Here is a 10832-nt window from a genome sequence, read left to right on the forward strand (position 1 = left end):
GTCTGTTATCTACAAGGGGGAGAGAGAAACTCAATCATGCAATTTCACCTCAAGCGTTAAGGCTTGAGCACTGGGCTTAATGAGGTGTCTTTGCTGTGGCTGGTGGACGCAGCTCTCACCCAGCTAGAGGAGCACATACACCCAGAGATAGGGAGCTGAGATTTGGACCAGTGAGCCATACTTAGTGACCAGCCACCATGTATAAAAACAATCCATGTAGATCTGATCCACAGCCAGCCACCAACCACACTAGCAATATTCCCTACAGCAGGCCTGAAACCCAAGGCAGAGCAACTAGAGTGATAAATCACAGTTTGTCGTTTTAATCTCTGGCCATGCTATGATGACCTGTCACAAGGAAATGTGAACCTACTTGTATTTTATTTTATTTAACCTTTATTTAACTAGGCAAGTCAGTTAAGAACAAATTCTAATTTACAATGACGGCCTACCAAAAGGCAAAAGGTCTCCTGTGGGGACGGGGGATTAAAAACAAAAATAAATTAAATAAAAATACAGGACAAAACACACATCACGACAAGAGAGACAACACAACACTACATCAAGAGAGACCTAAGACAACAACATAGCATGGCAGTAACACATGACAACACAACATGGTAGCAACACAAGATGACAACAACACAACATGGTAGCAGCACAAAACAGGGTACAAACATGATTGGGCACAGACAACAGCACAAAGGGCAAGAAGGGAGAGTACAATTCATCACGCAGAGCAGCCACAACTGTCAGTAAGAGTGTCCATGATTTGAGTCTTTGAATGAAGAGATCTTTCACTGTCCAGTTTGAGTGTTTGTTGCAGTTTGTTCCAGTCGCTGAAAAGACGAGCGACCCAGGGATGTGTGTGCTTTGGGGACCTTTTATAGAAACGTTTGTGGTCATACGCACATCCTTAAAAACATAGGTGCTGGGCTAATAAAGAATACTAGAATAGAACAAGAAGAGTCGCACACTGTTAAAGCTCCCAATTCACCGCTTTATTGACAACGTTTCCATCCGAAACGGATATTCGTCAGGTCAAACACACTGAGTGTTCACCTCACATGACCATTGCGGACATGACGCATGGTGGGTGCAAAAAACATTTGTATATCTCTGATAATGAAATAACAATGAGATGGGTACATGTAATGGTTCCAGAACATAATGTCACGGGTGTCGTATAGATTAGACCAAGGCGCAGCAGGTTGCGTGCTCATCATCATATTTTATTAAACACGGAAAAACAAGAGAATATGACAGGAAACAGTTTTGCAGGCTATAAATACAAGTACTGCAAAAACAACTACCCACAAACAACCAGGTGAAAACAAGCTCCCTATATATGACTCTCAATCAGGAACAACGATGTACAGCTGTTCCTGATCGAGAGCCACACAGACCAGCAAAGAAATATACAAACTAGAAAAACCTAGAATACCCAAAACAAGAACATACACCAAAACCCCGGAACACATAAATAAAACACCCCTCTACATACACATAACCTCCCAACCACATAAAACAAATACCCCCTGCCACGTCCTGACCAAACTACAATAACAAATAACCCCTATTACTGGTCAGGACGTGACACATAATATATATTTACAAAATGACCAAATGGATAACCTGGAAGGCAAGACAAATCAAAGTGAAGTAACATATTCAGGTAAGAAATGGTCTGATATCAAACTCTTGGTTCAGACCTCTAGGAGACGGTACACAAACGGTGAATCCAATACAAATCTCTTCTCAATAATAGATTATCAGTATCTCCGCCCCTCCTAGGAGTCTAAACATGTTCGATGCCAATGTATCTCATAGAGCTAATGTTGTGACGAGCCTCCATGAAATGCGCAGCCACAGGGTTTCTCTGATCAAGTGTCCTGATATTACTCCTGTGTTCTGCTATCCTTGTTTTCAGAGCTCGTTTGGTTTTTGCTACATATCATAGACCACAAATACATTTGATCAGGTATATCCATTTTTTTGTGGAACACGTAATGATGCCCTTAATCTTAATGGCCTTGCCCGTAAACGGGGATTGAACATTGTGCATTTGTTCGTGAAGTTACGCTGCACCATCCGCCACATCTATAGTTACCGTCCGGCACATTGTCTAGAAAGGTGCTGCGTGGCACTGGTGGAAGATCAGACCTCACCATCGTTTCACTGATGTTGGGGGAGCATCTGAAGACTAGCCTCGGGGGTTATTTAAACATCTTTTCCAGTTGTGGATCAGTGCTCAAGATGTACCAGTGTTTTTTAACAATGTGGTCAAACTATTTATCAAGTGGGGAATACTGAAGGAAGCATTGAATGCATTGGTCAGGAGGGCGGAGAGGTTTGGGCGTGAGGCTGTCATCCTGGGGTCATAGTTTTATAACGTTCCCTTGCGTCATGCAGCCATTCCTCTGGGTAACCCCGCTGTCTGAAACGCTCATCCAGATGGTCGGTTTGTTTGACATAGTCACTCTATGTACTGCAAATCCTACGTACGCGACTGTATTGGCAAATGGGGAAGCTCTTTTTTAGGGGTGTAGGGTGGAAGCTGTCTCCGCGTAACAGGGAGTTCGTGTCCGTCGGCTTCCTGTATAGATCCGTACTAAACCCCCCCATTCCTCTTAATCAAAATGTCAAGAAAACTTATTTCATGCGCATCAAATATGAGGCTGAATTTCAAATGTTCACTGTTTGTATTGATGAAGGAGTGGAATCGATGAAGCTCCTCTGCTGTGCCCTGGAATAGAACGAATACGTCATCAATGAAGCGTTTCCCGAGTCTAATATGGCGCAAGAATAGATTATTAGGGCTGAAAATCAGATTCTTCTCAACAACAACAAAAAAAACATACAGATTGGAATAATTCGGTGCCATTTCACTACCCATAGCAGTTCCCTTCAGTTGAATGAACATGTCATTTTCAAACATGAAAAAGTTCTTAGTCAGAACACTCCCAGCCAGTTCAACAATACAGTTAGTGCTAGGGAGTGTGACAGTGGGTCACTGGCATGGCTTCTAGGCCTCCCTAACAGGGGATATTAGTATACAGTGATTCAACATCAAAGCAAGCCATAAGCATCTCCCCATTGATATTGTGCATTGTCTTGAGGGTGTTAATCACGTCCATAGAATTGCGTACATATGCAGGGTTTTAGAAAGAAATCTACAAAAGCAGAAATATCTTCAATGGAGGCCACAATCGGTCTCCCTGGTGGCTTATCCAGTCGTTTGTGGATTTTTGATAAGGCATGAATGATGCTCCTGATTGGATAGTCTTACTTTCATGAACTCATATTCTTTTGCATAATGTCTCCACTTTCCATAAGAGACTTCAGCTTGCAGTGAATCTCATCTTTGAACAGTGGTGTAGGGTCACGTGACATTTTCTGATACACATTTGTGTTGTTCAATTGTCCCTGGATCTCATTCACATAGTCATCACGGTTTAACAATACCACTATCAAAGTGGAATAATTTTTTGAAACATCCAATGCTTGCCTCTGTTCTTTAGGGAGATTTTTGTAAACTCTGTATTCTCGTTTCTTATTCAAAATCCCACAACACATCTTTTTCCACTAATCTGCAGTATGTTTCTAGGGAGGGATTTCTGTATCTGGGCGGACAAAAAGTGGATTTAGCTCGAAAAGGGGACATTTAACAGAATGTGACTGGCAGAACGGGTGTTGTATGTGGAGGATGAGGGCTGCAGTAGATATCTCAGAGAGGGGGAAGTGAGGCCTAAGAGGGTTTTATAAATAAGCATCAACCAGTTGGTCTTGCAACGGGTATACAGAGATGACCAGTTTACAGAAGAGTATAGAGTGCAGTGATGTGTCTTATAAGGAGCATTGGTGGTAATGGTAAAGAACACCTAGTCACTCGAGAGCACCCTTACCGGCCGATCTCTAAATTATGTCCCCGTAATCTAGCATGGGTAGGATGGTCATCTGAATCAGGGTTAGTCTGGCAGCTGGGTGAAAGAGGGAGCGATTACGATATAGGAAACCAAGTCTAGATTTAACTTTAGCCTGCAGCTTTGATATGTGCTGAGAGAAGGTAAAACCAAGAGATGACGCCGATAGAGATGGTCGCCTCGCTTCAAGTCATTAGGAAACTATGCAGTATTTTGTTTTTTATGTATTATTCATGGGCACCGATGTCTTGCTTCCAGACAAACGAAACACCTTCTTTGCCCGCTTTGAGGATAATACAGTGCCACAGACCTGACCCGCTACCAAGGACTGCGGGACCCCCCTCTCCTTCTCCGTGGCCGACATGAGTAAGACATTTAAACGTGTTAACCATCGCAAGGCTGCTGGCCCAGACGGCATCCCTAGCCGCGTCCTCAGAGCATGCACAGACCAGCTGACTGGTGTGTTTACAGACATATTCAATCTCTCCCTATTCCAGTCTGCTGTCACCACATGCTTCAAGATGGCCACCATTGTTCCTGTACCCAAGAAGGCAAAGGTAACTGAACTAAATGACTATCGCCCCAGTAGCACTCACTTCTGTCATCATGAAGTGCTTTGAGATGATAGTCATTTAGTTCAGTTACCTTTGCCTTCTTGGGTACAGGAACAATGGTGGCCATCTTGAAGCATGTGGTGACAGCAGACGATCATATCACCTCCACATTACCTGCTACCTACCACCGTAGATCCACTTCAGTTTGCATACCGCCCCAACAGGTCCACAGACGATGCAATTGTTATCACGCTGCACACTGCCCTATCCCATCTGGACAAGAGGAATACCTACAGTTGAAGTCGGAAGTTTACATACACCTTAGCCAAATACATTTAAACTTAGTTTTTCACAATTCCTGACATTTAATCCTAGTAAATTCCTGTCTTAGGTCAGTTAGGATCACCATATTATTTTAAGAATGTCAAATGTCAGAATAATAGTAGAGAGCATTATTTATTTCAGCTTTTACTTCTTTCATCACATTCCAAGTGGGTCAGAAGTTTACATACACTCAATTAGTATTTGGTAGCATTGCCTTTAAATTGTTTAACTTGAGTCAAACATTTCAGGTAGCCTTCCACAAGCTTCCCACAATAAGTTGAGTGAATTTTGGCCCATTCCTCCTGACAGAGCTGGTGTAACTGAGTCAGGTTTGTAGGCCTACTTGCTCGCACACGCTTTTTCAGTTCTGCCCACAGATTTTCTATAGGATTGAGGTCAGGGCTTTGGGGTGGCCACTCCAATACCTTGACTTTGTTGTCCTTAAGCCATTTTGCCACAACTTTGGAAGTATGCTTGCGGTCATTGTCCATTTGGAAGACCCATTTGCGACCAAGCTTTAAATTCCTGGCTGATGTCTTGAGATGTTGCTTCAATATATCCACATACTTTTCCATCCTCATGATGCCATCTATTTTGTGAAGTGCACCAGTCCCTCCTGCAGCAAAGCACCCCCACAACATGATGCTGCCACCCCTGTGCTTCACGGTTGGGATGGTGTTCTTCGGCTTGCAAGCCTCCCTCTTTTTTCCTCCAAACATAACGATGGTCATTATGGCCAAACAGTTCTATTTTTGTTTCATCAGACCAGAGGACATTTCTCCAAAAAGTATGATCTTTGTCCCCATGTGCAGTTGCAAACCATAGTCTAGCTTTTTTATGGCGGTTTTTGAGCAGCGGCTTCTTCCTTGCTGAGCGGCCTTTCAGGTTATGTCAACTCGTTTTACTGAGGATATAAATAGTTTTGTACCCTTTTCCTCCAGCATCTTCACAAGGTCCTTTGCTGTTGTTCTGGGATTGATTTGCACTTTTCGCACTAACGTACGTTCATCTCTAGGAGACAGAACGCGTCCTCTTCCTGAGAGGTATGACGGCTCCGTGGTCCCATGGTGTTTATACTTGTATACTATTGTTTGTACAGATGAACGTGGTACCTTCAGACATTTGTAAATTGCTCCCAAGGATGAACCAGACTTGTGGAGGTCTACAGTTTTTTTTCTGAGGTCTTGGCTGATTTCTTTATATTTTCCCATGATGTCAAACAAAGAGACACTGAGTTTGAAGGTAGGCCTTGAAATACATCCACAGGTACACCTCAATTGACTCAAATTATGTCAATTAGCCTATGAGAAGCTTATAAAGCCATGACATAATTTTCTGGAATTTTCCAAGCGGTTTTCAAGACACAGTCAACTTAGTGTATGTAAACTTCTGACCCACTGGAATTGTGATACAGTGAATTATAAGTGAAATAATCTGTCTGTAAACAATTGTTGGGAAAATAACTTGTGTCATTCACAAAGGAGATGTCCTAACCGACTTGCCAAATCTATAGTTTGTTAACAAGAAATTTGTGGAGTGGTTGAAAAATTAGTTTTAATGACTCCAACCTAAGTGTATGTAAACTTCCGACTTCAACTGTATGTAAGAATGCTGTTCATTGACTACAGCTCAGCATTCAACACCATAGTACCCTCTATGCTCATCAGGTGGTGAAGGTAGGAAACAACATCTCCACTTCGCTGATCCTTAACACTGGGGCTCCACAAGGGTGTGTACTCAGCCCCCTCCTGTACTCCCTGTTCACCCATGACTGCGTGGCCATGCACGCCTCCAACTCAATCATCAAATTTGCAGTCGACACAACAGTAGTGGGCTTGATTACCAACAAAAACGAGACAGCCTACAGGGAGGAGGTGAGGGCACTCGGAGTGTGGTGTCAGGAAAATAACCTCTCCCTCAACATCAACAAAACAAAGGAGATGATTGTGGACTTCAGGAAACAGCAGAGGGACCACCCCCCTATCCACATCGACGAGACAGTAGTGGAGAAGGTGGACAGTTTTAAGTTCCTCGGCGTACACATCCCAGACTAACTGAAATGATCCACCCACACAGACAGTGTAGTGAAGAAGGCAGAACAGCGCTTCTTCAACCTCAGGAGGCTGAAGAAATTTGGCTTGTCACCTAAAACCCTCACAAACTTTTACATATGCACAATTGAGAGCATCCTGTCGGGCTGTATCACCGCCTGGTGACTGAAAAACAGCTTCTATCTCAAGGCCATCAGACTGTTAACCAGCCATCACTAACACAGAGAGGCTGCTGCCAACATACAGAGTCAAATCATTGGCCACTTTAATAAATGGATCACCAGTCCCTTTAAATAATGCCACTTTATCTTATACCATCCATCTTGCCTATCTTGTCTATTCCGACCTGTTTAATCTGCTTCTCTCCAATCCCTCTTTATGCCTATTAACACTGCGTTCTGGAGAGCCCTACCTTTCAGTCTCCTTTCCTTTCAAGACCCGTGGCCCTCTTCAAATAGTTAAAAACTTTAATACATCACCAAGGCTTTGGTGTCGTCCATTTTCACTTTACTTAGATCCATCCATTTCATTCACATAAAAAGTCATGTTCTACTATCCGAAACCATACATTCAATATGGAGGAACATTTTGAAAGTACATTTCTTTCCAAAGAGGTTCTTCAATATTCTCTTATTCTCACTCAATATTCCCTTATTCTCAGTCTCTATGTCAAACCCAAATAGACCATCAGTAAAATGATATAGAGCACAACAGGAGAAGTGAATAAATGTAAAGTTAACAGGGCCAAGCATGTACAGTTAGGCAGTCAGAGGGATTGAAGCCCAGCAGACTGAAGTCCAGAATGGTTGCACACATACAGAGAAGATATAAACAGGGGAGTCTGAATGCCTCACAGCTGTTATAAATCAAAACCTCGGCCCTCAGCATCTAATGATAGAAATAATTCAGCCTACAGTATACATTTTGTAATTTCACGGATTGGATGTTCAATGTACAAAGCCAAAAGGAAAAATGGAATCAAAGTACAAGGATACAAGAATTCAAACTGTATCGATTTATATGTGAAACAAACTGGGCTGATGTGTGATAAATGGAGGAGGAGAAGAGGGGGGGGGGTCGACAGGAAGAGGAGGCCGTGTTTTGTTGTGGAGGAATGTGAAAAGGATGGAAAAGTAATATCAAACAGTATGTATGGATTTTCTCAAAAGCTCAATGTCCTGTCTGTCTGTCTGTCCGGTTTCTGTATGTCCATCCATCTGTCTGTCGTTCTGTGTGTCTGTCTTCCTGTCTCCCATCTTTAAGTTAAAAAGGTCATTTCTTTTTTAAACTTGAAAACAATCACAGTATTCAGCAATTCACTTTTTTTATTAAGTATTCTCTCAACTCACAGCTGGTGCCTAAAACATTGGCATTCGTCCACACTTAAATTAACAGGAATGCATGAATGGAAGGTGAAATAGACCGTTTAAGTGAGCCCACAACTGGTTATTGTCATCCGTTAAAATGAGAAGCAAAAGCAATCTGTTCCTGGAAATAAACCAGGATGTTGTGAGACACGTACCGTACAACTTTTTACTTGAATTTAATTGAGAAGTAATTGCACATGTTATTCTGAAACATGTAGGTGAATGATTTTTATAGTTAAGTCAAGGAAGGCTGATTTAAGACCTAGGTACATTAACATTGGACTCTTGAGTGTCTGCTAACTCTTTTCAAACTTGTAACAAAGTGGCTTGCCAGTCTGTCACTGTGACGCAGATGTTGCAACCAGCTCAACAACTTTGAGTATTATCAAAAAAAGTATATGTGAAGGACTTTTGAAGCAATCCACAGCAATAGAAGCAATTTACAAGATGTCCCAGCTATAGGGTAAAATGCTTTACATTGGAACTGTCACGCCCTGATCTGTTTCACCTGTCTTTGGGCTTGTTTCCACCCCCATCCAGGTGTCGCCCATCTTCCCCATTATCCCCTGGGTACTTATACCTGTGTTCTCTGTTTGTCTGTTGCCAGTTCGTTTTGTTTTGTCAAGCTACCAGCGTTTTCCCCTCTGTTCCTGTCTCGCTATTGTTCCTGTTTTCTTGTTTTTCGCGGTTGTGACCTTTTCTGCCCGCCCTGACCCTGAGCCTGCCTGCCGTCCTGTACCTTTGTCCCACTACTCTAGGTTGCCGACCTCTGCTTGACCTGACCCTGAGCCTGCCTGCCATCTTTTACCTTTGCCCCACTGCTCTGGATTATCGACCCCAGCCTGCCTTGACCTGTCGTTTGCCTGCCCCTGTTGTTGTAATAAACAATGTTATTTCAACACAGTCTGCATTTGGGTCTTACCTGAAACGTGATAGGATGAACTGACCATGACTGACCCAGCCAACTTGGACCAGCTCCGCTACACCATCTCCTCCCAAGGAGCCACCATTGGTAGGCACAAGGAGTTGCTTCGCGGTCGGATGGAGGGGTTCCAGCCCGCAGCCAAACGCCACGACCAAGCATTGGACAGTCCGTGAGTTGCCTACTAGGCAGCATACCACAACAGTATCCTCCCAGGCCCTCAGTAACCCGGCTGGTAGCAGCGTCGACACCCCAGTTTCCCGGGAACCCCACTTACCTCCCCCGGAGCGCTTCAATGGAGAGTCGGGCACCTGTCGGGCGTTTCTCGCTCAGTGTTCTCTCGTCATGGAGCTGCAGCCTTCTTCCTTCCCCTCGGACCGCTCTAAGATAGCGTACCTCATCACTCTGAGGTTCGGGGGGGGGGGGGGGGCCTCGCCTGGGCTACGGCCATTTGGAAACAACAGTCGGCTGTTTGCTGCAGTCTGGAGGAATTCCTGGCGGCTGTGAAAAAAGTTTTTGACGCTCCGGTGTCCGGGAGAGAGGCTGCCCGGAAGTTACTCCAGCTTCGGCAGCACTCCCGCAGTGTAGCAGACTATGCGGTGGTTTTCCGCACACTAGCAGCGGAGGGTGCCTGGAACCCGGAAGAGCTGTTTGACACGTTCCTGCACGGATTATCGGAGGAAGTAAAAGACGAGTTTGCAGCCCGGGAACTACTGCTGGATCGACTCATTCATCACTTTAACCCCTCAAGGATCCCACCTTGCATCTGAGGAACTCCGGAAGTTCCCGGCGTCTACGTCCCCGAGAGGATCTGAGTTTACCCGAGTACCTCCAAGAGCCTCCGAAGACTGCCAATTCACCTCTTCCCGAGCCGATGCAGCTAGGCTGTCTCCTGCCGAACGTGTACGCAGACTTCACACCCAGAGTTGTCCGTATTGCGGTACTGCCGGTCATTTTGTGTCTACCTGTCCCTTCAAGAGACCTAGGTCATTCGTTGGAGTAAGTACACTGGTGGGTCTTAAAGATAATTGTTCTTCTCCCCTTACTCGCCCCTCTCTCCGTGCCACCCTGCTGTGGGGCGACCAGTCCAAGTCTCTCCAGGTACTCATCGACTCGGGGGCCGATGTTAGTCTTATGGACGTTACCCTGGCGTCCGAGCTGTACATCCCCACTCAACCCCTCTCCATTCCTATGGATGTTAGAGCGCTGGACGGGCGCTCTCTAGGCCGGGTCACCCACCATACCACCCCCATCAACCTACGAGTGTCAGGGAACCACTGCGAGACGATCCAATTCCTGCTAGTTGAGTCTCCGCAGGTTCCCGTGGTATTGGGATTCTCTTGGCTCCAGTGACACAATCCCTCCATTGAATGGGCTACTGGTGCCATCGTGGGCTAGAGCCTGTCCTGCCACACTCATTTCCTGAAATCAGCTCTGCCTGCCCCAGGACATCTTCCTGGGGGCTTAGAAATTGCCCCGGACCTCTCGGGCAGCCCCGTGGAGTACCAGGACCTCCGGGAGGAGTTCAGTAAGGCCCGGGCCACTTCGCTTCCGCAGCACCGACCGGTATCCAAGAAGGTCAAGCCTGAGGTGCTGGCACGCCTCTATAGTGCCACGGCTACACCACCGAAAGCTGAGACCTTTCTCGCCCGCTCCAATCTCATTAGGCCCTCTGCTGTTCGTCCTCTGTT

This window comes from Salmo trutta, chromosome 40, assembly GCF_901001165.1.
Source record: "Salmo trutta chromosome 40, fSalTru1.1, whole genome shotgun sequence".
Lineage (NCBI taxonomy): Eukaryota > Metazoa > Chordata > Actinopteri > Salmoniformes > Salmonidae > Salmo > Salmo trutta.